Genomic DNA, 26,915 nt, shown 5'->3' on the forward strand with positions numbered 1-26,915 from the left:
CAGGACTAACTAAATCAGAATCTCTGAGGTGGGGTTTGAACCTGGGTATTGATTAAGGCTCCCAGGTGATCCCACCGGGGCAGTTGATGTACCAACTACAGACTTAGTGTAATTGGTTCTATATCAACCCTTTCGTTTTTCCCAGTCTTCTTACTATGTGATTCAGTTTATTCAATGTGGGCTCCATGTGCCCCTTGGAAATCATTACGTGTCCCACACTTGGGACCGCTGGCCAGGATGACTATCTCAGACCACGTGAATGTCACACAGGGACATACAATATTGACATTCACCTGAGCTTAGGGGGAAAGTGTTTCCCCTTCATATAAATAGACCACAGTTCTACACCAAGACACATAACGGTTACAGGCCTTTTTATCTAGGGATGGAGCATAATGTCAGGTCTTTCAAAATCAGACTTTGGAGTTTAAAAAATAGGGCTTTGAATTGCCACTCTGAGCCCTGTGTCAAATGGGGTTAATACTTGCCCCACAGAGCTGCCGTGTTTAAATAAGATGGTGCAGATGATGCTTGATCAATATTAGGTGATAATTACGTTTTTGTACACTCCCCCTCCCCTCCTATCCCCCCTCTTTTCCTGTGCCCCTCTCACTGTCACTGTTCCCGTCACATTTGTTTATTCTGCCTTGAGCGTCTCTCGTACAGATGACATTTCGCACATTGTAGTTGAAGCCGAGGAGCTCGAGTTCCACCTCCCCCCATCTCTTGACAAACAGTAAAAACTCTGCCGTCTCTCAGCAAATTATCTGACACTTTTCTAAAATGCAACTGAAACCTCATTACGTGCATGAACACCTTTCCATCAGCTCATTCCTAGCTCTGATATTAATATAATTGTTGCCGAGACATTGCAGTTGGCCTCAGAGGCAGTCAGCAAGGCGTCGTGGTTAGTAACCCGAGATGGCTGCAAAAGCAAAGAGTTAGTGGAAGCCGCTAGCATTTCTGTGTGGCCAGATGATGCTGGAGAGTGGCTTCCGAGCTTCCCTTCCGTTGCCAGATAGATGGGAGTTAGGAGAGGGACAGGGTGTCCAAGTCAGAATCGATGCCCTCCCCCTGCCCCCAGCACCCAAAGTCATCTTTTCACAACATGAATCTGAACATGCTTAAAACTGATGTTTAAAACCCTATGAGATTTCATTTGAAAATATCTGTGATTTTGTGACAAAGGCACATGCACTGCCAATAGTACTGTGGTTTGTTGACTATGTTTAAGACACAAAGAATGCTGCATTGCAGTTAGTGATGAGTGAAAGTAAAGATACATTTTTTTCCCAAAAAAATCCCTATGGGAGCTTCTCACTACTTTGCAAATAAAGACCAACACTCTTAACAGGGTCTACAGAATCTGGCTTCTAGATACTTCTCCCAGTCATCTCCCCAACTCCCATTGCTCTAATTATTGGGCTGTCTTTTTCACCTGATTGAGTCCTTGTTTTGTGTGAGTCCCAATTCCCAGGCCATAGACCAAGTCTGATTTTGTGCAGTATCATAGCCCTAGGGTCTAGCTTGTAGCAGATGCTCAATAAATAGTCATAGAAAAAATAAACACATGCAAGGTTGTCATACAAGGGCTTCCTGCCTAATCTGCCCCACTCTGCTTTGCAGTGTTTTTCTGGGTAACACTGAAATGCTGCAAGTTGCCTATATAGGCACCGGGCTGTGTTCTACCTTCCAGCTTTTGGTTAACTGGACCCCCTGCCTAAGATATCATTGTATTCCTCACTCACTTTGTGTAGGAAATCATACTCTTACACAAGAGTTTTTTCCTCCCATGAACTTCCTTTGACTCACTGGCCCTCTAGGCTATTATGGCCCTCCTTTTTCTGCCCATTATGCTACATATATAACCTCTCATTTCACGTAACTCTGTTCCATGTTTGTGTCTGCCTCTCTAACACCTTGAGAAAGAAGAAATGAGAAAATGTAAAGTGTGTGGCATAGCAGGTGATGAGTAAATAGGATGTATGTATGTGAATATATGTGCATGTCAATATGTCACTGATATCATGGTGGATAAAGAAGTATGTGTGGTAGCCTCAGTGCTTTTGCACTTGGTGTTCCCTCCATCTGGATATTCTTCCTGCCTCTCTTCCTAGTCATTTTACCTGCCCTGCAGACCTCAGTTCAGTTATATCACTGCCACAGGGAAGTTTTCCCTGCCCTAACCCCTAGACTCAGTCAGACCCACTGCTATATGTTCTAGCTCCTTATGTTTCCTTTATGAAGTTTACTACCAATTATAATTATAAACTTTATCATCTGATGGAAGTTTGCCTCCCTCTTTATACTGGAAGCCTCATGAGGACTGTCTTTATCTCTGTTTTCCCGCAGCACCTAGCGTCATGCCCAGTACCCTGTAGATGCTCTCTGGGATGAATAGTTGATCAACTGCTGCTCTTACTGGAACCCTGAGTGTGAAAAGAGAAAGTAGGCAGATGAGGATGCCCTGCTTCCCTTCCTCCATGTGGTCCTGGAAGGTGTTCTTCCACTGCCTATGCATAGAAACCCCGCCCAGTCATTCAACATCAGGGGGACTTGCTGGGAAGCATTGTGGCCACTGATTCCCACCCTGCCCCATGGTGGTTCCCTCCCTGTTTCAATCAGGCCACAGCTCTCCTGCGAGCTTGTTCCTTGGAACACTCAGCCAGGTCCAGTGGCCAACTGCAGAGACAACAGAGGGGCATGATGGCAAACCCAGAAGGGAAGGCAGGTGGCAGGGAGGACAGCAAAGTTGTCTTCTAAGTAGGTATGACATCCCAGACGTGTTCTGTCTGGAGGAACGAGCCTCACCAGATTTTGGGGGCAGGTGGGGAAAGAGGCGTTCGCTCCCTCCTCTACCGGCTGCCTCACTCAAAATGGACAAATGGTGTGATGTGACGAGTATAAGGATCTTTTTAGGTGACCCCCTACCCCGTCCACTTGGAGCTGACCATTTTCCTGTCATTGACTTTCCTATTATACCAAACAACTCCAAAGCTTTTCTTCCATTCGTCCTGTCCTAGAAAGCCCTTAGGTGACTGTCCCCAGCCAGCTGGAAGGTTAGAAGCATTCAAACATCCAGGCAGCCCAGGGAGAGGCTTGGAAGGTATGTACGGAGTGCATTTGTCCTTGACTGGTGCTAGCCCTTTGGCCATGAGTTGGGCAGTAGCCTGGTTACAGAAAGGAGATCAGACAGAAAGAGGACTGAGCCCTGGGACCAGGAGCCTGGGTCCACACCCAGCTCCCTGCTCCCTGCGCCTCATTTTACACCCTGCAAAACAGAAGGGTGGGACAAGATGAGCAATCTTCACATTCTGTCTCTGCAGCTGTAGAGCTCAGAGGACATGACGTAGAGCCACCACGGGGGACAAAGGAGAAGGACTTTGAGACACTTACATTTCCCACACGCTGACCCCTACATCTCACACAAAGGCGCACACAGTCACACACACACACATGTGCATTCACGTTCTTTCTGTCTTCTCAGAAGCTCTCATCTGTTTCATGAGCCAGCCTACTGTAAAGGACACAAGACACAGTAGGTGATAAGAAAATAGGGTCCAGCTAAGTACGAAAAAGTTTGGAAGCCACTGAACCAGATGATCTCTGAACTCTTTCAGCCCTTTGAACCTTCAGCTTTAACGCTGGGAGGCACAGTTCTGCTCCAGGTGTCTGTTAGAAAGTAACAGAAGTGTAGTGGTTTAAGAGTGTGGGCTCTGCAGCCAGACTGCCTGGGTTTGAATATGGTGTCTGCCTCTTGCTGTGTGTCCTTAGGAAAGTTACTTAACTTCTCTCTGCTGTTCTTTCCTCATCTCTAAAAGGGGTACCTGCTGCAGAGTTTTTAATGAGGATTAAATGAGTTAAATATGCAAAATGTGTGGAATAATACTGAACATAAAAATGTATTCATAAATATTGGCAGGTACAATTGGATAGCTTAACATTACTAAACTAGTGGTTCTTAACATATTGAGGGATGATGGATCCGTCCATAAAGGATCCATAAAGCTATGGATTCTTTCTTGGAAAACTAGATACCAAAACATCTTGGACCTTCAGTTGAGAGAGCAGTGAGCTCAATGTCCTCAGTTGAGCACTGAGGCCCCAAACAGGCAAGCGCTTCACCCGAGATCTTGTAATGAAGTAGCAGCAGTGGAGCAAGGCTGGAGCATACGTTCCCAGGGCCCAGCCTGGTGTCTTCAGGGCGTGCATCCTTCCTCGCCAGTGCAGACATGCGAAGCTGGTCGTGCAGACTCGGATTCCATCCCTGCTCTTCTACCTGCTGGTTGTATGACTTTGGAAAGTTTCTGAATATCTCTGTGCTGCAGTTTGCTTGTCTGTACAATAGGGATACACTGTGTCTCACAGGTTGTTACAAATTGCTCACCTCTATGGGGGCACAGAGTAGGTGAGCTACTCCGTTTTTATGGTAACAGAAGAGCTGTTCTGGGAAGTGAAGACTCCCCTCCACACAGATGGTGGGCTAGGGGAATGGGAAGGGTCTCATCTTCAACATCTGTGATGGTTCTAGGAAGCCAGCTGGTGTGCTTCAGGGAGAGTCCCAGGCCAAAGTGTGGAGAGAGAAATCTCTCCTTATGTCTTTTCCCTTTCCTGAGATATCCAGGAATTTGGTTCCTTCTAGAACACAACCCAAAAAAAACTTTCCCTTCCCACCCTAAGATGTTATTTCATCATACTTGAAAAAGCTTTTAAAGGCATAATTTAACATGATTTGAAGAAGGTTCAGTGCTTGGTTCACAAAGGGAGGCTGGCAGGAAAACCCAGGCCTCGGGACCCTTCCTTTCTTGCAGGCACCGTGTTCTCACAGAACCCACCTCTGGGCCCCTAAACTGGTCTCCAGCTTGTGTTTGGCTACCAGACTCAACAGGATTCCATTCCAGGCTTTATGAAACACCTATGACTACACCAGCTCGGGATGGTGGCCATCATGCTGTTTCTCAGAGACAGGCTGTCTCCCAGGTCTAAACCCTGGAAGGAGTCTTTTCCATGGTCCTTTGAAAAGGAGCATTGGGCAGCTTCCATCCCGTGTTAGAAACTTCTTTCCCTGACCAGTTGTATCATTTGTACCTGGGCATATAGTCATGGCTGCTTATAGCCTTGCTTTTTTTTATCTAGTTCATGTGTATAAGTCTTAACTCCCTAGTTAAATTTGTGAAGTGTCCTTGAGAGTAGGGTTGTGTGGTATAACCTCTTTGCCTTTGGGTCCAGGTGAGTTCTGGACCTAGAAGAAAACTTAATTTAACAAACCTGCTTTTTTAAATCTAGCAAAGCAAAATACAAAAGCCTGCTTAATTTTCTTTCATAAATCAATGAATACAGACATATATAAACGTTCCTCACATATATACATACATGTATATTTAAGTGGCACATAGCTTGCATTTTTTGGAGAAGTATGTTGATGATTCAACTGAACCTGTCAAACAATGAATGATCAGGTAATTCACAGGTTCTGATAAATGATTGTTCATTAAAATTTATGATAAATGGAGCAGAGACTATCAATTTTTATATTAGAAAGAGCTCAGTATGTCTCTCAAATTGCTGCAAATCTCTCCAACAAGGTATACATTTATTTAAGTGCTTTCCAGAGGGACCTAGTTTGAGGGATTGCAATTTGCTAAGAGATTGGACTGGGTATTTCCACGGCAAATAATTCCGTTTACATTACACACAGGCCTAGTAACACAGCATGCCCTGAATAACTCATTACTATCAGTGTGAGGCTTCCGACCCTGTAAAAGGTGCAACAGCATAAAGGATACGTAAAGGGGACAGAACATGCAGGTTCTTTACATCTCTTCAGTTTTGATTTTTGGTTCTTTTTGTTTGTTTGTTTTTTGCCAGCTCTCCCTTCTTAGGAGCCTTTAGATGGGGGAAATGAAAGAAATGAGTTGCATAACCAAATTAGTATGGGAGATTTGGGCCTAGAGGATTGAGGTGAAGTAGATAATGCATGGGCAGGGATAATGAACTCAGAGAGGCCAACTTGCGAACACAAACACTAGGTATATACATGCAGCTTTCATTTTCCCGAAGCTAGTTTTATGAGGCTGCAGACTCAGGACAAACACCCCTGGTGCCAACTCAGCCTCCATGATCCAACACAGTTCTGAGGGTGGGGAGGAAATTAAAGGAGATAGAAGTGAATGCCCCTAGCATCCATTTTCTCCATCAGTCTTGGCTCCTTGGATTTCAGGAGAAGGGCACCAGAGAGCAGCGAGTCCCACTGTGTTGTATAAGGTGGTTAAGAGTCCTGACAAAATGTACGAAAAGCGTAGAGCTGGGGCTGGAAACATGTATCTCTTAATTCCCATTCTGGTGCTAGTTTCATAGAAAGATGAGGAAGAGATCTCTTAACCTGTCTATCTACCTGGAGATCTATTAGGAGGGGTTCTTGTTGCCGTGTGTGTGTGTGTGTGTGTGTGTGTGTGCGCGCGCGCGCGCGCGCTTTATTAACTTGAGATATAATTGACCTATATTAGTTTAAGGTGTACAACATGATTTGATATCTGTATATATTGCAAGATTATCACCACCAGAATAAGCTATGTATCACCATACATAGTTACAAAAATGTTTTTTCTTCTCGTAGCAACTTTCAAATACACAATACAGTATTATGGACTATAGTCACCACACTGTACAGTACCTCCCCGTGACTTATTTTAGAGCTTCACCTATTCCCCTCATCCACCATCCACCCCTTCCTCTGGCAACAAGCAATTCTCTGGATCTATGAGCTTGGTTTTTTGTTTGTGTAGATTCTACATGTAAGTGAGCTCATATAGCATTTGTCTTTCTCTAGTCTGACTGATTTCAATTAGCGTAATGTCCTCAGGTTCATCGATCCTTCTTTTTATGGCTAAATAGTATTCCATCTTTATATATGTGTGTGCGCATGTATATGTGTATGTAGATAGACAGATAACGACATTTTCTTTACCCATTCAGCCATAAATGGACAGTTAGATTGCTTCTCTGTCTTGGCTTTGTTGCCTTGTTTAAGGGACCTAGATATTTCAGTCAAATTGAATTCTGTCACAATCTGCAATACTGCTGTTATATGAAGGACTCAGATATTGTGTCATCAGCCATCTTGTCCTCTCACCCCCAGTGAGCCAGTGGCCTCAACAGCCATCCCTTACCTGAAGTACTGCCTTCTTTAAGCCCCGTTTCTCAAAGAAGCAGGGGAATGGACTTTCTGAATTATGCAAACCGTACTCTTGAAGATCACAGAGAGCACAGGGAAGTGTGGCAGGTCAGGTTAGATCGCCCCCCTTGAGCCATCCTACCTGGTATTCTCAGGGTCTCAAGAGATAGGGAAAGCATAATTATTTAACATCACCTAGGGTCTTAAAAAATAATTACAAAGGACTGTCCTCATCCCACAGAAGTCCCGTATTTCTTTGGGTAACTTATTCTTCATGTGAGAACTCGTGTTCAGTTGCTATGCCAAGCACCCAAGCTCTGCCCTACCTGTTCCCATCTCTGTCCAGTGCTCACTTAGTCTCTTTCAACGCCAGTGGAAGTAATGTCTTTCCCTACTGGGGTGCAAAGCTCCTTGTCAGTGGCTACTGTTTCTTTGTCTTCCTCTTGGGTCTTTATGCATAGTATAATGTTTATTTAAATATCTGTCCACTAAAATAGGTTAATAGTCATGATGCTAACCAAAATGTCTTCACTCTTACTGTTTGCCAGACATAGAGCTGAGATCTCTACGTGCGTCACATTTAGCAAGCAGGTCATTATTGTTTCACAGATGAAGCGGGAAAAATATTACCATATTTTTTGTGTCTAAAGAAACCAGGATGGGTCACATGGTCCCTTGAGGGGAATTTCGTCCCTGAGAGTATAATTCTGTGAAAACTGCTCTCTCTGACCTCCTAAAGAGAAACAGTTTTGAAGACTTAACTGTTTAATCAAATTCACAGGGCTATCCGTGCCTCAGACTCTCATACACTTGGGGTAAAGTTTCAGTGTATGTGAGCATGTGTACTCCTCTGTCATCCAAAATAATGTGTAAAGATTGGAAATGACCTTGAAAGGCATTTAGTCCAGCCTACTTCTTCCAGCCAGCTCTGTACTTACGTACCCTGGCCACATTTGGTGAAGGGAAGCTTCAGTCTTTCCTTGTCATTCATTTCAGCTCATCCTTTTCTCTCACTTTTTAGGTCAGTTGAAGCTCACGTTCTTCCATTTTTAGCTCTCAGGCACTGTCTTAAAGCTGGGGTGTGAGGAGGTGGGGATGAGGGAGAATGTTTGTAGAATCGTTTAAAGGTTTTTAAGATGCAGCACAAAAGTTAGTTTTGAGTTGTATCTCCTTTGTCCTCCGAGCCTTGAAAAGGTATTAGGACCAGATGATGCTAGTCTTGGGTGTTAAGCCTGAAATGCAAAAGACACCAGAAGAAGTTTAAAAGTTGGCTTCTACCACTTTTGGGAAAGTTACTTCCTCATTTTTTAAATATTTATAACGATATTTCCTTGATTCTAAGTTACACTCTTTTTTTTTGTCATGAATGTTTCTTAAGCAGATTCAGCCTTATAAATTGCAAACACACTCAGTGTTGTGGTTTTCCCATTCCCCTGTAACAATCCCCCAAATTGTTAAATTGATTATCTTACCACACACACACACACACACACACCCTCTTGGTCCTGAAATAGAATAATTTTTTTTTTAACATCCTTATTGCAGTATAACTGCTTTACAATGTTGTGTTAGTTTCTGCTGTACAACAAAGTGAATCAGCTGTCAGTACACATATATCCCCTTATCCCCTCCCTCTTGCGTCTCCCTCCCACCCTCCCTATTCCACCCCTCTAGGTGGTCACACAGCACCGAGCTGATCTCCCTGTGCTATGCAGCTGCTTCCCACTAGCTATCTATTTTACATTTGGTGGTGTATGTATGTCAATGCTACTCTCTCACTTCATCCCAGCTTACCCTTCTCCCCTCTCCGTGTCCTCAAGTCCATTCTCTGTGTCTGCGTCTTTATTCCTGTCCTGCACCTAGGTTCATCAGAACCATTGAAATAGAATAATTCTTAATTCACAGGATAGTGAAGTCTGAGTGAGACTAAACTTGGTAGTACAGTTTTGAAAACTATAGAGACATATATAAACATTATTTTTTTACAATGAACAATATCAAATTATGATTTCAAGGTAGTTATATAGGGTGAAAAATATTGAGCTTCAGCTAAATATTCTTATAGAAAAACTTTTTATTCCTATTTGTTTACTTGCTCTCACAGCTTATTTTTAAAACAATTTTTATTTTATATTGGAGTATATAGTTGATCTACAATGTTGTGTTAGTTTCAGGTGTACATCAAAGTGATTCAGTTATACAAATAGCTATTCTTTTTCAGATTCTTTTCCCATATATAGGTTATTACAGAATGTTGAGTAGAGTTCCCTGTGCTATACAATAGGTCCTTGTTGATTATCTGTTTTATATACAGTCGTGTGTATATGTTAATCCCAAACTCCTAATTTATCCCTTCCCCCCACCTTTCCCCTTTGGTAACCATAAATTTATTTTCAAAGTCTGTGAGTCTGTTTCTGTTTTGTTAATAAGTTCATTTGTATCATTTTTTTTAGCTTCCACGTATAAGTGAAAAGATATTGTATTTCTCTTTGTCTTATTTCACTTACTATGATACTCCCTAGGTCCAACCATGTTGCTGCAAATGGCATTATTTCATTCTTTTTTATGGTTGAGTAATATTGCATTGTATATATGTACCACATCTTTTTTATCCATTTCTCTGTCAATGGACATTTAGGTTGCTTCCATGACTTGGTTATTGTAAATAGCACTGCTATGAGCATTGGGGTGCATGTATCTTTTCAAATTATGGTTTTCTCCAGATACATGATCCAGCAATCCCACTCCTGGGCATATATCTGGATAAACACATTATTATGGTTCAATTGGCTACTTGATATTTACTGAACATATACTACGTACCAGAATTTGTTCTCAGTCTAGGGGTTAGAGCACTGGGAAAAAAAAAAAATCTGACCAAGTCTCTGCTCTCATGAAGTCTTTCTTTCTCTTAGGAAGAGAATGAGACTATACACACAAACAAGGGAGATAGAAAGTAGTGGATACTATGGAAAAAAACAAGCTAATGGGACAGTACTTTGTGGAGGACCATTTTAGCTAAGAGAGTCAGGAAAAGTCTGTCAGAGCTGAAACCCGAATATCAAAAAGATATCTGTCTCATCTTGAAAGGAAAAGTATGGGAAAACATTTCAGACAGAAGAGCAAACACAAAGGCCTTCATGCAAGCCTGTCAAGGATAAGAGGAGAGAGTGGCTGGAGCACAGCGGATGAGGAGGAAGCGGAGGGGGGGCAGAAAGGAGAGAAATGAGCAAAGGCCAGATCATACATGGCATCTCAGGCTATGAGAATGAGTTTGGATTTTAATTTACTCAGCCCCTGCTCTTAACAAACTCAGGAACTAAAGCCCAAAGGTGAAGTGACTTGTTCAAGGTCATTGAAACACTGGATGGTTTTGGAAATGAGATCGCCTCCCTTGCTGAAAGCTGTTCTGCTTTACTGAGCTGCTTGCAGAAAGCGGCCGTTGTTGGTCATCTAAGGCCTTTGAGATGGAACCTGACACTCTTCTGCACTCCTGTGATTTTTCCCAGGTTCTTTCTAATCTATTATTTTCCTCCTAATTAGAGAGGAATAAATTCTTGTCACTTAGCTGTTTTATAAACAAAAGCAAAAATAGAAGAGATTCCAAACCTTTTAAGTTAACTTCAGGTATCCAAATATTGAAATAGTCAAGATGGAGACAAGAACCTAATGGGTGACTCTGCAGACCAGCTTATCTGAGTGGTCTCTCTGGCAGTTCCACTGGGAAGGGTACTGTGACACACCGCATTTAACAAGGTCCTGCTCTTGGTCCAGGACACTGTCTCAAGATGGTTCTGGTAACGCCATTCGTAGCCCTCTGCCAGGTTCCTCTGCTCACTCCTTGTAGAACACTGATCTGAAACTGGGACAAGTATCATCAAAGGCCATCCCTTATTAGGCCTGCCTAGTAGGAGAACCAGTGTGTTTCATCATAAGGCCAAGGCTCTGCTGTCACATTTGAAGTTGAATCATTCTACAGTGCCATGTTAATTTTCTTCATCTATTAGATCAAGTATACTACTTAACTCAGAAAGTTGCTATCATAATGAACCTGGACAATGTATACAAAAGCATCTGGTGTACTAAAGTACACAAAAGTGCCTATTAAAGTATCTGGCACCATGGTGTCCCTTCTCTTCCCACAGCATTACTTAGAATCAAGGGCTCTTTGTGTCCCAGATCAATCTGCCTTTTTTTTGCTCTATACGTCATAATGTTGGCCCCCAAACTATTTAATGAGCATCTACTAGATGCTTTGAACTGTACCATGTATACCAAATCAATCAATTAATATTTAGGAAGTGTCTACTAAGTGCCCATCACTGGACCAAACATTATGAAGTCTTTAGAAGATACAATGAGACATAGTTTCTGTCCTAAAGAGCTGAACAATTATAAGGACAATTTCCCGCTAGACTGTTCTTTAGGATTTTGTATTTTCCAAATGCCAGAATATGTGTTCTTGGAGAAAGAGAGAAGGGAGAGAGATGCAAGCTAAAATAACCAGGAGGCTTCATGGAGAAGGATGGATGGAGAGGGAGGCTTGAGCTGGGCAGAATGAGGGTAAATGAAGAAGTGAAGTGGCAGCCTTCCAGGCCATGGGACTAACAGCGGCGTGGGCGCGGCAGGGAGAGTATGGTGAGACAGCAATCCCTGCGCCTACTTGGATTAGATGCCTTGTAGGAAACGGCCTTTTTAAAGAGCTGGAGGCAGAGAAGGTTTGGGGGACACTTGGCCACCAGCTCTGTCTTGTCCCCATGAAGAGAATGTGGTCTTGTTGCTACTTAGTTAGAGGGCCTGGGAAGACTGAAACCAATACTTGTAAGTCTCCTAGTTGTTACCTCTCCCGGAATGTAGAAATAAGCCCCAAACAAAAAAGGGCACAGTTATGTGGCAGAATCTTCTCTCTCCACACTGTGTGGAGGAGTCCCCAGCCGCTGCATGCCCTGTTGGGGAATTTGGAATGCAGGAAGAATAGCCAGTATTTGCTGCATCTTATTCTATCACCTCTTCCATTAATGTTTTGAATTCTTGGCCAAATAAGTTGGCTCCTTGGAACGCTGAGGAAGCCTTCCTGCTAGTCTGGGTGCAATGCTTCTTCTAAGGCCTTTAGAGCCTCCTCTGCTTCTCCCATCAGAGCCCTTCACACTGTTCTCTTCTCTCCAATGTCACAACCCGGTGTGGGTTGGGAGGCCATCATCCCACCTGTGGTCAAGCTATCCTCCAAGGCCACGGAGGTGGGGAATAAGAAATATTGATAGAAGAGATTCACCAGTTCTTACCTGCCTTCACCTGGTAGTGCATATGTCATGGTCACTCATGTTCCATTGGCCAGTACTGGTTACCAGGGCCCAACTTAAATGACAGAAGGCCCAGTAATATAGAGTAGCACGTGAATATTTGGTGAGTACTGTCTCTGCCTCAGCTACTTCCTTGCTGTATGACATTGGAGAAATCACTTCACCTCTTTGAGCCTCAGTTTCCCCACCTCTGAAATGGCCTAATAGTTCCTACTGTATGGAGCTTTGTAAGAATCACATGGGATAATGCCGGCAAAGACTTGAGCACGTTACCTTGCGGGTAGAAACTATTCAGTAGCAATGTTGTTGTGGAGATCAGTAAGTATCAAGGACGGCTCTTGGGCTGCAGGCAACACAAACAGGTTCTAACTAACTTCAGAACGTATGGAATTTATTGGAAGGATCTGGGGTACCTTTTAGAATCTAAGTGAAGACTGAAGAACCATGTCGTAAAAGACAGGCACCTGGGCCTTCATGGTAGGAAGCACAGGAATCTATGCGACTTGGTGCCACCCCTTTGGCAAACCCAGGGCTAGGCGTTTTGACAGTCCCCCTCTGCCCAAGGCTCCATATGGGGAACAAGTAGTGCTTTACAAGGAAATCTGGCTGCTGCTGCAGAAGAGAGGGAGAGTGGAGCCTGAGTAGCCACAAATGACAAATATCCATTCACTACATGGGTTAAGAGTAAGTCATTTACAAATAAGATCCAATTACAGTGGCTTAAACAAGACGTGTAGACGGAAGCAGTCCACAGCTGATGCATGGACTCAAAGATGTCCTCACAGGCCCATGTTCTCTGTCCTTCCTCTCTGCCTGCTTAGCACACTGCCTTCTCCTCCCCATACCTTATAGTCACAGTATGAGGAAGGAGAGTGGTACCAGAAGACCTCCATTCCATCTCCCTGGACAAAACTGTGACATAGGGCTAATCCTAGCTGCAAGGGAACCTGGGAAATTCAGGTTTTTAAGTACCCTTTGGTAGATTTAAGCAAAGGAGAAGTTGGGTCTGGAAGTACAGATGTGCTAACCTACCACGTCTGTCAAATGTCCACAGCTGAACATCAATGTTACACAGGGAGTAGGGAGGAGATAACAACTGGCCTGAACCTGAAGAATTACTTTCGCTGACTCTTCTTTCCACGGTGCTTATACAAGATGTGAAAATTGTTCCATGGGGTCTACAGAACCCCTTCCTGGCTCAGGAAAACCTGAGTAGCATTGGATATGGAGAGTAAACTGGTTGATAGATGTTTTCCCAGAGGCTGTTTCTGGATAGATCTCTTTGGTTAAAACCTCTTCCTATAATAGGTCAATTGTTTCTCAATTAAACTGGAAAGAAAAGAAAAAAGTGCCTTCTATAGTGAAATGTCTCAGAGATCCCAGGACAATCCATTTCTGTGGTCACACATTAATAAGAAAGGTAGGAAGAAAAACGTCTTAAAACTTTAACATGCTTTGCATAGTGCCTGACCCATTCTAACTTCTCAATAAATAGAGGCTATTTTCCAAGTTCCTTCAGAACTTACCTTTCCACGCTTTCAATGTTCAAAAGCTAAAAGTCTAAATCTAAAAGTCAGGTGCTGACACAATTCCAGATAGCAGTTACCTCCTGAGGCAGGATTCCAATAGAATAGCAGTAAAAGAGAGGGGGCAGAGGCAGTGAGGGAACGGTACATCGTGGAGAGTTACAAGTCCTCAGGTAAGTACAATTGTCCCACTTCTTTCTTAACCCTTTTCCCACTCCAGCTCTAACCCACAAACACGTTTTTTTATACCAGAGAAATGAGGTAGGATTGAGACAGAAGCCTAGGCATAAACACTTAGGCTTTTTAATGTTTTAATGAAACAGCTCAGTTTATCATCCGTTTAACAGCCAAATTTTATTAAATGTCAGCAGTGTGTTCCGTGCTCTAGTGGGGTTTCATATACATTGTAATAATATTAGTTGACCTTTAGGAAGTGCTCACTGAGCCCCGGTCTTAGTGCCAGGGCTTTACATAAATGATCTTGACGCATCGCAAAAAACCCGCCAGGTGAAAGGTGCTATCTCTTAACTTGTTTTACAGATAAGGAAATTGAAGATCCAGGCAAGTTAAGAAATATGTTAGATATCACACTTTCAAGGGGTAGAGCTGTGGGTCATACTTGCTCTCTTAATCACTAAGCTGTGCTGCTGTAGAATTTTCTCAGCAGCCCTGCGGGACACAGATTGTCTCACTTTACTCCTGAGGAACCCAGGGCTTAAGGAGGTTGGTGACTTGACCAAGGTCAACTGCAGAGCTATTAAATGGCAGAGCTGGGATTGAACCGAGCGAGACCCATCTGAGTCTTAGATACAAAGCTGGGCTATCAACGCCATAAGGCGTTTTCCTCTTGGCCGAACATACGTAGTGCGTTAACTCCCCACCCGTAACTCTGCCATCAAGATTTACTTACACAGGGCAGTGAACTGGTCAAGAACATGAACTCTGGAGCCAAACTAGCTCTCTGACATGAGGCAGGTTTCCTAAGCTCTCTAAGCCTCAGCTTACTCCTCTGTAAAATGGGGCTAATAGTAGTAACTAATTTATAGGTTTGTTGGCAGCACTTGGTATCGTATTCAATCCAAGGGTTACTGTTCAAAATCTGTTAGCTTTTTCTCCCACCTTGTTGGATTTGATCCATGTTCTAACTCATTGTATAGCCTTGAGGAATTGTCTCCTCCCTCCAGGCTTCAGTTTCCCCATTTGTGAGATAGGAAGAAGTTAATATGCTCCATGTTTCCTTCTGTCTGTCATTCCACACTTTTCACAGTTCAGTCAGGTGCCAAGAGCAGCTACATTGTCTCACAGGACGCCTAAGGGAAGCATGAGGTCTCCATAAGAATAAGCACAAGGTTACTGTTGGCAACAGGACTGCCAGCGGCTCTCAGATTTTAGGATTATAATAGCTCTCATTCCAGGATGGCTTGCTACATGCCAACCGCTCTTTATGACATTATAGATGCATTACTGTATGTAATTGAAGAATCTGTTCATCTTTTTCCTTCTCTTTTGCTGATGTTGGCAAAATAGATATTTTGCCTAAAAGTATATATTACAAGTTGGGCAGACAGGCTTGACCAAGTTATCTAAATATAATATATATTATATATATTGCCATATATTATATGGTAATGTGAGCACACACACACGTACATACATGCACACACACACACACACGCACAAACACAGAGAGAGAGGCTAATGTGATTCCCTTGTCAGAACTGTCTGCCCATCCTGCCTCTGCCTAGATGGTAAAGACCCAGAACAGGAAGAGCTAACACGTATTAGGTAACAACTAAGTTCCAGGCGTTGCTAGAAGCACTTCTCCTGGGCTGCCTCATCCACTCCTGCCAGGAACCCTGTTGTAAAAGTACTATGGATACCTTTATTAACAGATAAACACATGATGCTCAGAGAGATGAAGTAGCTTGCTCAGCTAGGAAGTGGGAACCCCACCCTACCGTGTAACTCCAGAGCTTTGGTACTATCAACCACCACTCTCAGAACCTTCTATAGTTTCTGAACTTAAGCCCCTTTAAAAAAAAACAGGAAACCATTTCCAGCTTCCTGAATATTAAAGTCCTGGGATATTTCCTGGTGCTGGGGAAAAGGGCATGGGGTGACGTCCTCGGCAGGGAGCTGAGGCCCTCAGTCCTAAAACCTTTGGTGACGGAAACTATCAGGTGAGCTTCCCCCCTGGATATCCTGACCTCCTGTAGGTCACCAGGTAGACATTAACTGCTGGGCCACTAGTCAGGGATGACCTTCTGGTCCAGAGGGCCTCGTTCCGCCCCCCCGACCGGGGCTGTGCATAGAGCTGCAGCTTCCAGCCACTCGGCACACCTGCACGCCTTTCTGAACAAGGAAAATACGGGGCTGTTGGGTGGGCAGGCAGGCCAGGCTCTGCTCCTGTTCTACTGTTGCTGGATGTGTGAAACCTGCAGGGAGCAGCCAGGATAAACCTTGTCAAGCATGTGACAGAGACTCCTTAAATGACAACTGGAGTTGTTCTGGAGTCAGCTAAGTGGGATGACAAATAGGATATTAAAATGGTATCAAGGCTTCTGTAATATTGCATTTGCAGTGAACCATCAAACGCTTGGGTACTTAGCATTTTGTGTCATGGGAAAGAGCAGATTCATGTTGTTACAAGTTTTCCATTTACCGAGGAGATGCTCCACGGCTCTTGTCCCTTGATGGCCCTTTGAAGCCCACTTGCCATGCAGACAATGCAGTGTGCTTGGGCCTGTGGAAGCCTGTCCGCCAAGGCCTGGTGGATGCCCCTCTCTCTCCGTGTGCAAGGCACAGTGAGCTGAGGACCACATGTGAGCGCCTTCAAGCCCCGATGCCTGCCACAACCTCAGCATCACTCCTTAAAAACAGGGACAAGCTTCTCTGAGACCCAGCCTAGCGACTTAGAGTCGCTAGACCAGGTTCTGGTTTTGGGGCTCCATCAACAAGCTGCGTAGCCCTGAGCAAGTTGGCCTTTCTGAGCCTCAGCCTTCCTGTCTATAAGATAGAAGCTTTAGACTGGATGGTCTTAAAAGGTCACGCGGCAAATAAACAACTTCTCAGCCATTCACTGCTGTTGTTAATAGTTCCTTGTATTATTAACTGTTGAGGAAAGGTAGTTGATCTACTAGGTTCTTGGCTCCAAGAGGGCGGGTATGTTTTGTCCAAGATTCTATCTCCGTAGTCCCACAGTGCCTCACATAGAGTGAGTGTTTAATAAATGTCAGATGGATGATAGTTGGATGCGTCCAATTTCTCTTCTCAGCTGGTGCTGGTGACAAATTCCTAAAGCTTACACAGTGGATCCCTTTAGCCATCTGACTTTGTGTCCTTCTTCTTACTTTTTATCGCTTATTAGTCAGCATGTCTTTGTAGTAACAGTGTCCTTTCCCAGCTCAGAGTGTTCCAAATTATTAACCAATCAGTTAACTGATTACCTACTGTGTGCTAGGGCCCTCTAACAGGTTCTATATGGAAAAAACAAATTAGGAAGAAGTAGGCACTGACATCAAGAAGTCGATGGCTTTTTAGGAAAAGAAAAGACGCTCTCATTTTTCCCTCTGTCACCTTCAGTTCTTGCCCTCTTATTCTTTTTTACCTCCATCATGAGCTCTATTCCTCTGTCCCAGAGCAGACATCAAGACTAGGTTCTTCTCTGCCATTCTTTATCTCCTCAAATGCCTAGGGTTTCTCTGTTTTCAGGGAACTTTGACCCACTAGTTCTCACCCACGTGTTTGCCACAATTCATCTCGTTGCTGTTTGCTAGCAAGGGTATCATCAAGGACTCCAAAATGGAGAGTGGTGGATTTGTTTCCCTAAGAGTATGCAACAGATTACTCACAAGGCCAACCCAGGACACAGGCTCCCTCGGTCCATGCTCTTCAAGTCTCTTGCCCACAAGAATATTCTTGAAAGTCTGAACATCCATCTGAAGTGCTACTGAGACAATGAGACTTCTTTTTTTCATATAAAAAATGGCCTTTTTTTCCCCTAAAATTTGACCTCACACTTAAAGAGGCAAATGACTTCTGTAAAACTAACATTTGATTTTAGATTTCCACTATGTAAACAGTGATGTGCTCATTTTTAGTTAATTCTCATTAAACCCTCTTGGACATGATTTCATACCCGTACTCCTTCAAGGATGAGTGGAAGCAGGTGGATTTCGGAGCCGTCCAGTAAATATGGGCTTTGATCTTGCTTCTGTTACTCACCAGCCATGGGGCAAGTTAACTTCAGTGAACGTTCTCTTCATCAGTAGAATGGGTCCTTTATTTAAAGCTCTATCTCATGTGTGTGTTTGGGAAGATTGAGTGAGGTGGAGTCTATGAAACAGAATGCTTAGCCAATAATTGGAGCTCAACAACTTGTCTGAATCAAGTTCCACAGTGTATCGGTCTCCTGCTGTGCACAGGGACCTGTTGGGGGTTGCAGAGAAAGGTAACCCAGATGACTCATTCATTCCCGAAGCAAAGGTCTGATATGTACCTATCATGTGCTTCCTATCCAATCCCTGTACTTGCAAGTCTCAGCTCAAATATCATCTCTTCCTCCATATCTACAATCAGCCCCTAGTTACTCTTCATCATGTCACCTTGTGTATTTCCTTCACAGTATAACAGTGTTTTCTTGGTTTCAGTTTTTATTGGCTGTTCCTTCCCCATAAGCTGGGGGATGCAGAGACTGCGTCTTTTTATTACTAAGTCCCCAGCCTTCAAGCCCAGTGCTTGGAACCAAGTAGACACTCTATTTTTAATCAGATGGATGAATAAATCCTAAGTGAAAACAAAGCAGCCATGGGTCTTTCCTTGACCTGATTCACAACCAAATGAGGAAGTGTAAGGACATTTTAGTTACATTATTAAAACCCCTGTATTTCTGTTAGGACTATGAATTTTCTACCTCAGGGCAGAAATTGGTTGGTTTTATAAGGTAGTTATAGATGGAAGAGCCAAGCCCAGAAGAGGAAGGGAAGAGTTAGTTGGGGTGAGAGACATGGAAGTCTTGGGTAGAAGGTAGCATATGAAAGTCCACAGTATTTGCAGAGCATCGCCAGGACGGAGCCCCTCTGTTTATCTGTGGTCACCCTTCAGAGGAAAGCTCCCGTTCTGAGTGGAGAACTGAGTTTTGCATTAGACATGTTTCTATTTGCACCTTTGATTTTCCTGCAATCTTGGGACAAGCTCATTACGTGGCTCTCCTAGCAGAGAAGAGATGCTGCTCACTAGTCAGAGCTAAGATTATAAGGGGAAAAAAAAGAAAATATAACCCTCCCCTCTAAAGGACTGCTACTTTTTAGAAAGCATTCCTGTACTTTTGTCTATGACACAAGTAACATGCTCGTCATGAATATGTAAGAAAATGCAGATAAGCTGAGAAGTAAGCATACCTAATTCACCATCTCATGAGGCAAACGACCAATGACTCATTTTGATGTACATGCTTCTTTATTTTTTCTTTTACTTTTTTTACTTTATTTTTTATTGAAGTAGAGTTGAATTACAATGTTGTGTTAATTACTGCTCTACAGCAAAGTGACTCAGTTATACATATATATACATTCCTTTTCATATTCTTTTCCATTATGGTTTATCACAGGATATTGAATATTGTTCCCTGTGCTATACAGTGGGACCTTGTTGTTTATCCATCCTATATGGAATAGTTCGCATCTACTAACTCCAAACTCCCAATCCAACCCTCTCGCACCCTCCTCCCCCTTGGCAACTACCAGTCTATTCTCAATGTCCCTGATTCTGTTTGTTTCATAGATAGTTTCATTTGTGTCATATTTTAGATTCCACATATAAGTGACATCGTATGGTATTTGTCTTTCTCTTTCTGACTTACTTCACTTAGTATGATAATCTCTAGTTGCATCCATGTTGCTGCAAATGGCATTATGTTGTTCTTTTTTATGGCTGAGTAGTATTCCATTGTATATATGTACTACATCTTCTTTATCCATTTATCTGTCAATGGACATTTAGGTTGTTTCCATGCCTTTGCTATTGTGAATAGTGCTACTATAAACATAGGGGTGCACGTATCTTTTTGAATTATAGTTTTCTCTGGATGTATGCCCAGGAGTGGGATTCCTGAATCATATAGTAATTCTATTTTTAGTTTTCTGAGGGACCTCCATACTGTTTTCCACAGTGGCTGCACCAACTTACATTCCCACCAACAGTGTAGGAGGGTTCCCTTTTCTCCACGCCCTCTCCATCATTTGTTATTTGTAGACTTTTTGATGATGGCCATTCTGACCAGTGTGAGGTGGTACCTCATTGTAGTTTTGATTTGCATTTCTCTAATAATTAGCAATGTTGAGCATCTTTTCATGTGCCTATTGGCCATCTGTATATCTTCTTTGGAGAAGTGTCTCTTTAGGTCTTCTGCCCATTTTTCAATTGGGTTGTTTGTTTTTTTGTTGTTGAGTTGTATGAGCTGTTTGTATATTTTGGAAATTAATCCCTTGTTGGTCGCATCATTTGAAAACATTTTCTCCCATTCTGTAGGTTGTCTCTTTGATTTGTTTGTGGTTTCCTTTACTGTGCAAAAGCTTGTAAGCTTGATTAAGTCCCATTTGTTTATTTTGGTTTTTATTTCTATTGCCTTGGGAGACCTCATACGATTTATGTCAGAGAATGTTTTGCCTATGTTCTCTTCTAGGAGTTTTATGGTATCATGTCTTATGTTTAAGTCTTTAAGCCATTTTGAGTTTATTTTTGTGTATGGTGAGAGGATGTGTTCTAACCTCATTGATTTACACACAGCTGTCTAACTTTCCCAACACCACTTGCTGAAGAGACTGTCTTTTTCCCATTGTATATTGTTGCCTCCCTTGTCAAAGATTAATTGACCATAGATACGTGGGTTTATTTTTGGGCTCTCTATTCTGTTCCATTGATCCATATGTCTGTTTTTGTGACAATATCATGCTGTTTTGATTACTGTAACTTTGTAGTATTGACTGAAGTCTGAGACAGTTATGCCCGCTGCTTTGTTCTTTTTCTTCAGGATTGCTTTGGCAATTCTGGGTCTTTTATGGTTTCATATGAATTTTAGGATTATTTGTTCCAGTTCTGTGAAAAAGGTCATGGGGAATTTGATAGGTAGTGCATTAAATCTGTAGATTGCTTTGGGTAGTAGGGCCATTTTAACAATACAATATTCAATTTCCTTTGTTAACATTTTATAGTTCTCAGTGTGTAAGTCTTTCACCTCCTTGGTGAGGTTTATTCCTAAATATTTTATCTTGGGGGCTGCAACTTTAAAAGGTATTCCTTTTTATGCATTCCCTTTCTGACATTTCATTGTTGGTGTAAAGAAGTGCAGCCGATTTCTGTATGTTGGCCTTGTATCCTGCTACGTTGCTGAATTTGGTGTATTTGCTTCTAATTTACTATATACATATGCACTGACATAGAGTACTTAATTATTAAATGTGTTTCTTATGCTTTAGGGTATGCGAGGATTACTTCCATGCCATTTAATACACTCTACCACATTATTTTTTAGAAATATAGAATACTTCATCTAATGGAGTCATCACACATTAATACCTGTGTAAAGGGAAGAGAAAGAAGGAAATCTTGGAGATCAGGAAAGGGGCTGATACCCCAGGTTCAAATCCTGGCTCTGCATTTATTGGAGGCAGAACATCTGTGAGCCCCGAACCTGTCACAGTATCGTTTTCCTCTTCTGTGAAATAGGAACGCTGATGGCAGCTCTTCCCTGGTCTGGCTTAAAAGACAAAATAGAATAAAGTTAGTGAGAAGTTGGCCACATAGTGTCCAACCAGCGTAAATTTACTTTCATATTTTAAAAAGGAAGAGAACAAGAAGAGAAAGGAAATGTAAGCAGAGGAAAATGGAGGAAAGAAAAATATGTGAGGGGAAGAGATGCCCTGTCCATAAACTGGAGGGATTCAGTAGTCGAGGGCAGGCTGGGACTCGGAGGGCAGCCTCAGGAAAGGAAAGGTCAATGGCTGTAGGGGGGTTTTCTACAGGAGCTGCTGGTCTGGTGTCTGAGCTCCTCACTGCTTTAGGCAAAAACAAAACACGGTAACACAGCACGACCTCCTTCTTGTCCTTGCTGGAAAGCTTCCCTGTGAGCGCTGGTGCACGAGAGGTTCTTGACTTTTACTCCCCCATGAAGGGGCGCCCCCTTGAGGATGAGGGTGAGGCCTAGATGGCAACAGCTGCCCCACACGGGCTCGTCTTTCTCTCTCACCTCTGCAAAAGGGACCTCAGCAGTGTCCCATCCCAGAATTCCCAGAACAAGTAGGATGCGTTAGCTCCACCTTCAGAAACTTAGATTCTGATCTAATCAGCCCGAGAAAATTCATGACTGCTATTTTGTTGTGGAGGTTACTGTGGTTTTCCCCCTAATTTTGTTAATGCTTTGAATAGCCTTATTGAGGTATCATTGCCATACAATAAACTGCACACATTTGAAACATCAGAATGCAGGTTATGACATATGGTTGCACCTGTGAAACCATCACCACAGCTACCCCAGTAAACATATTTATCACCCCCAGTTTTCTTGTGCCCCTTTGTAGTCCCTCCCACCACCCCTGCCCCCCGAAGCCTTATACATGACTATAGTATTTTTTCCATTTTCTTATTTCCAATAATTAGACAATTTGATGTTGTGGTATCCTTGTGGTTCCTTTTTCTTGGGAGTGGGCGCTCACGGTACTTTTCTCAATATCCCTGTAAAAACCCTGACACCCACTCCCACCCCATGTCAAAGCTGCTTCTGTAAAGGCAGCTGCATCTCTCTGTATATGTTACTGCAAATGGGAACGCTTTTAATATCGACCCTTACTATCACTTTTGATCTCGTTATGGATTGGAAATAAGGCTCACTGGAGATGATTTTGGCAGCAAGGTAGAAGAGAAATCGTGATTCCATTCATTCAACAAAGGGGAGGCTCCTCTGTCGAGATGCTTTGTGTGTGAAGAGTGAGGGCAAAACACACCAGATTCCTTGCCTCATGAAGCTCACAGCTCAGAAGCGGGGACTGACCACCTCTAGGTAGACAAATAAATATTTATCAGAAAGCATGCAGTGACAAAAAATTGTGGTTCTGTCTTCCTTTTAAACGTCAAGCATAAGGAAGGAAAGCAGTTAAGGAAATTGATAGCAGTTTCTTTCTTACCCCAAAGCTTGGGAAAGCCTGGGAGACAAGGTTGGAGCCTGGGTCATCAGCAGACGCTAAGGACCTGAGGCAGGAAAGAAATTGGGGCCCTGGGGGAACAGCAGACCTGCAAGGCTGCAGCTTGAGAGAAATGGAGAGAGGTGGGAGAACACAGCTAGAGGGGAAGACAGGGGCCAGATCAGAAGAGATCATGAAGGCCTATGGAAGAAGTTTGAGTTTTATTCTAAACACAATGAGAAGCCATAGGAAGATCTCAGTCAGAGAAGGAACACATTTAATTCTTTAAAGATTGCAGCATCTCACTAAAGGACTCATACATTAAGAAAATGTCAACTTTCTGCTTAAAACAAATAATTAGGAATCATTATAAAAAAAGATATTTTAAAGAATTATAATAATGAAATTCCCTCTATACTACGGCATCTTAGGTTGGAGAAAAATAACAAATGAGTATTTCATATGCTTTCTGCTAGGCACAGCTCCAAGCTTTTGACCTATATTTCTTTTACCTCTACAAAACACGTATCATTCCTATTTTACAGATGAAAAAATTGACTCAGAGGTTAAATAATTTTCCCAAGTTGACAAAACTTGGAGACTGGCTCGCTGAAGTAAATGAATAGGGCCAAGGGAAATGTCTTTTTCTGTCAAAACTCATATGCAACTTTTGGCTGCAAGGGCACATTTAAACCTGTTTCCTAGGCTCCATGGAGGCTAATGGCTTTTGGAAAGAAAAATAGGTCATGTATTGAAAGGAAGAGGTAATGGGGAAAATCACTGGAGGAGGTGAAGGACACAGGCTGGGGGGATTCTGGCACAAGGGACAGAGCGCCCACGATGGTCACCCAGAGCATATGCACAAGGTTGCTCAGCCACCTGCCAAAGTCATGGAAACCACACAGTTCCGGCAAAGAGGAGAAACCTCAGCAACTGCGCAAACGTAGTATCTGTTCTTCGTACACAAGAGACCTCAAAACATTAACTAGAAAATTATTCTAGGACCTAGCAATTCCACCCCGTTAGTATGCTCCAAAAATGGTAAAGAAGTAGTCAAAAGAAAGGAGGGAAGGGAGGGAGGAAATCTTAAACTTAGGATCATAACATCCCTAGTCCCAAAACTCAGGACGTGAGAACAACCAAAATACCCATCAAATGACGAATGGATGGGTATAACTGGCATACACACACAATGGAGTGTTACTCAGCCATAAAACGAACTGGCTTTCTGGTACATGCTACCACACGGTTGAACTGTGAAACATTAAGTGAAGAAAGCCAGACGCAAAAGGTCACGTGTTGTATGAGTCCACTTATATTAAATACCCAGAGGAGGCAAATCTGTAGATGGAGAAAACAGATTTGTAGCTGCTACGGGCTGTGAGGGAGGTGGGAGGGGAGTGACTTCTTACTAGGTATGGGCTTTCCCTTTGGTGTGAGGGAAATGTTGGAATTATCTAGTTCCAACTGAGTGGTGGTTGCCCAGCATTGTGAATGTACGAGCTTACTGTTGGCATACTCGCACATGGTCAATTTACAGTGCGTAAATTTTACCTCAATAAAAAAAGAACAATTTAGTAGAGTCACGGGGAGCAACTAAAATCCCCAGCTAAGAAGACCTTAAAAGTCCACAAAGAGAATCCCTAGAGAATCTTTACTCATTCCATATATATCTATTAAACACCTGTTAAGTGTTAGGATGAGCCCAGTAATACATGGACTTTGCCTTCATGGGGTTTACAAACAGACATTAGTCAAATAACCACAAGAATTAAATCATGAATGGGATGAATGCTCTGAAGGAGAATCTCCATGGTGCCAGAGGGCGGCAGCGAAGTCTTCCCTGGTAAAGTGGCAATTGAAGAATCTTCTGAAGGAATTTACTAGGGAGAAGGAGGCGGTCTGAGGTAGACAGGGAAGAGCACGTGCAAAGGCCCAGTGGCAAACTTCACGGTAGAGATCAGGGTCTGACATCCAGTATAACACGAGTCTGGAGAGGCAGCCCGGGCCAGATCAGGTATAGCCCTACTGGCCACACTCAGGAGTTTGTTTCTAGTCCTCAGAAGAGTAAAAATTACCCACCAAACACACACCATGTCTCTCCCCTCCACTTCCTGTCCTCATAGCTCTTACCACCCCTGTCATGTCTTTGTTTGCTACCTGTCTCACTACCCACTTCTACGTAAGCTCTGTAAGGGTTAGGGCTGGATGGTCAAAGACTTGTTGAATCAAGTCATAGATTTCTGTTTTGAAAATACCACTCACGCTGCTGTTGACTGAAAAAAATTGCACAACCTAAAAGTTGAGACATTCTAAGGACATTTGACCAACATTCTAAGGACATTTGACCAACATTCTAAGGACTAAACCAGGAGACAGGACTCTCCGATGACTCTGAGGGACTGCTCTCAAGAGGCAAGCCAGGGGCGGGGGAAGCCAGGATATATAGGAGTTTTTGTAACAAAGACCAGGTAGTTGGAACATCAAAGGATTACTGTTAATGAAAGAAAACCAGATATCTCAAGTTAAGGAATTTAGCACTTTTCTGTATAGGGGAAGATGCAAGAGTCTGGCTCACAGAGATCATTCCTTTGATATGTACCTCAGCTATCCAGGGCCAGTATCCTGCTTTTCTCCATCCTGAATCTCTTCAGAGTTCACAGGTGGGGGTGACTGCGGTGGCTGAGAGCTTGGCAGTGGGCAGCCCGTTTGTCTCCATTGTGAGTTCCCTCGGGATTCACCAGCTGGGAAGCTATAATGTGATAGCTTGATGCCCGCAAGATCCTTTGTTTACTGATATGGCAGGCAGTCTTTTTCATTCACACTGCAATGTGGAGAATGTGTTGGTTTGGGGTGAGAGGAGAAGCGAGGCAGCCAGCTGCTTGATCTGTAGTAGAAAGGAACGTCGGGCTTGGGGTACCTCTCCTGAGAACCCCTGTGTGAGCTGCACTGCCAGTGGGGGAGGAGCATCTAGTTCTGCAAAAAGCAGGTCTTACCTTCTAGAGAAGGATCCTCTTATCAGCTGACCACTCTGGCCCCTTGATTCTGACCCACCTAGCAAGAGTTTAAATGGTCAGAGGTCAAGGGTAGGGGAATGTCCATTCAGTGAGGAATGTTGGAAGGCTGGAGTCAGCTGGCAGGTTAGAGCCCTTGTTGAGAGCCTTGTGCTGGGTGTCCAAGGACCAGGATTCTGCTCCAGCCTTCTGTTATTTCACCATGAGACCTTAACGTCTCCCTCTCTTTGGTTCTCCAAACTATTAAGGAAGTAGGCGATGAACTTGACCTAGATGATTTATCCCTACCATATTTTTTCCCACGGAAGATTTTGTCTAACGTTGTGATAATAGCAATTCATGTTTATTTGAGCCATCGTGACAAAAGGTTACTGTGTTAGGAGTACTATAACAAGCCATTCAATGAACTCAGCAACACTTTTAATAGCATTTTTATATTTCATTGGTCCCAGGAACACCTATAGCTCAAAAATAGTACATATATGTACACAAAAATCTGATATTTATTCACTGTAACGATAATGTCTAGTTCTCACAAATTTTCAGACCCCTGACACCCATTTTCATGGCTTCGTGAATTAGGAGCGGCTAGAATGAAAAACATAAAAGATCATAATCGTAGGAACAAAGGAAAACAAAGCTGATTATAGAAGAGAAACTGGAATGGCTCACAGCCTGTGCTGAGACTGGACTGTGTACTTCTGCCTCCTTCCCTCTGCTCCCTG

At 43.1% G+C, this 26,915-nt stretch overlaps 1 long non-coding RNA gene across 2 annotated transcripts; it reads right to left on the bottom strand.

The window, feature by feature from the left end:
* Positions 1–7,960: 7,960 nt before the first annotated feature.
* Positions 7,961–15,350, bottom strand: LOC125964094 (uncharacterized). Of its 2 annotated transcripts, XR_007476744.1 has the most exons (4): positions 15,120–15,350; positions 13,507–13,803; positions 12,748–12,817; positions 7,961–8,406 (listed from the first exon to the last, which is right to left on the bottom strand). It is a non-coding gene; the product is annotated as an uncharacterized LOC125964094 (long non-coding RNA). The 2 variants fall into 2 exon arrangements; XR_007476743.1 differs by lacking the exon at positions 12,748–12,817.
* Positions 15,351–26,915: the final 11,565 nt, after the last annotated feature.

This window comes from Orcinus orca, chromosome 3 (assembly GCF_937001465.1).
Source record: "Orcinus orca chromosome 3, mOrcOrc1.1, whole genome shotgun sequence".
In the NCBI taxonomy this organism is placed as follows: Eukaryota; Metazoa; Chordata; class Mammalia; order Artiodactyla; family Delphinidae; genus Orcinus; species Orcinus orca.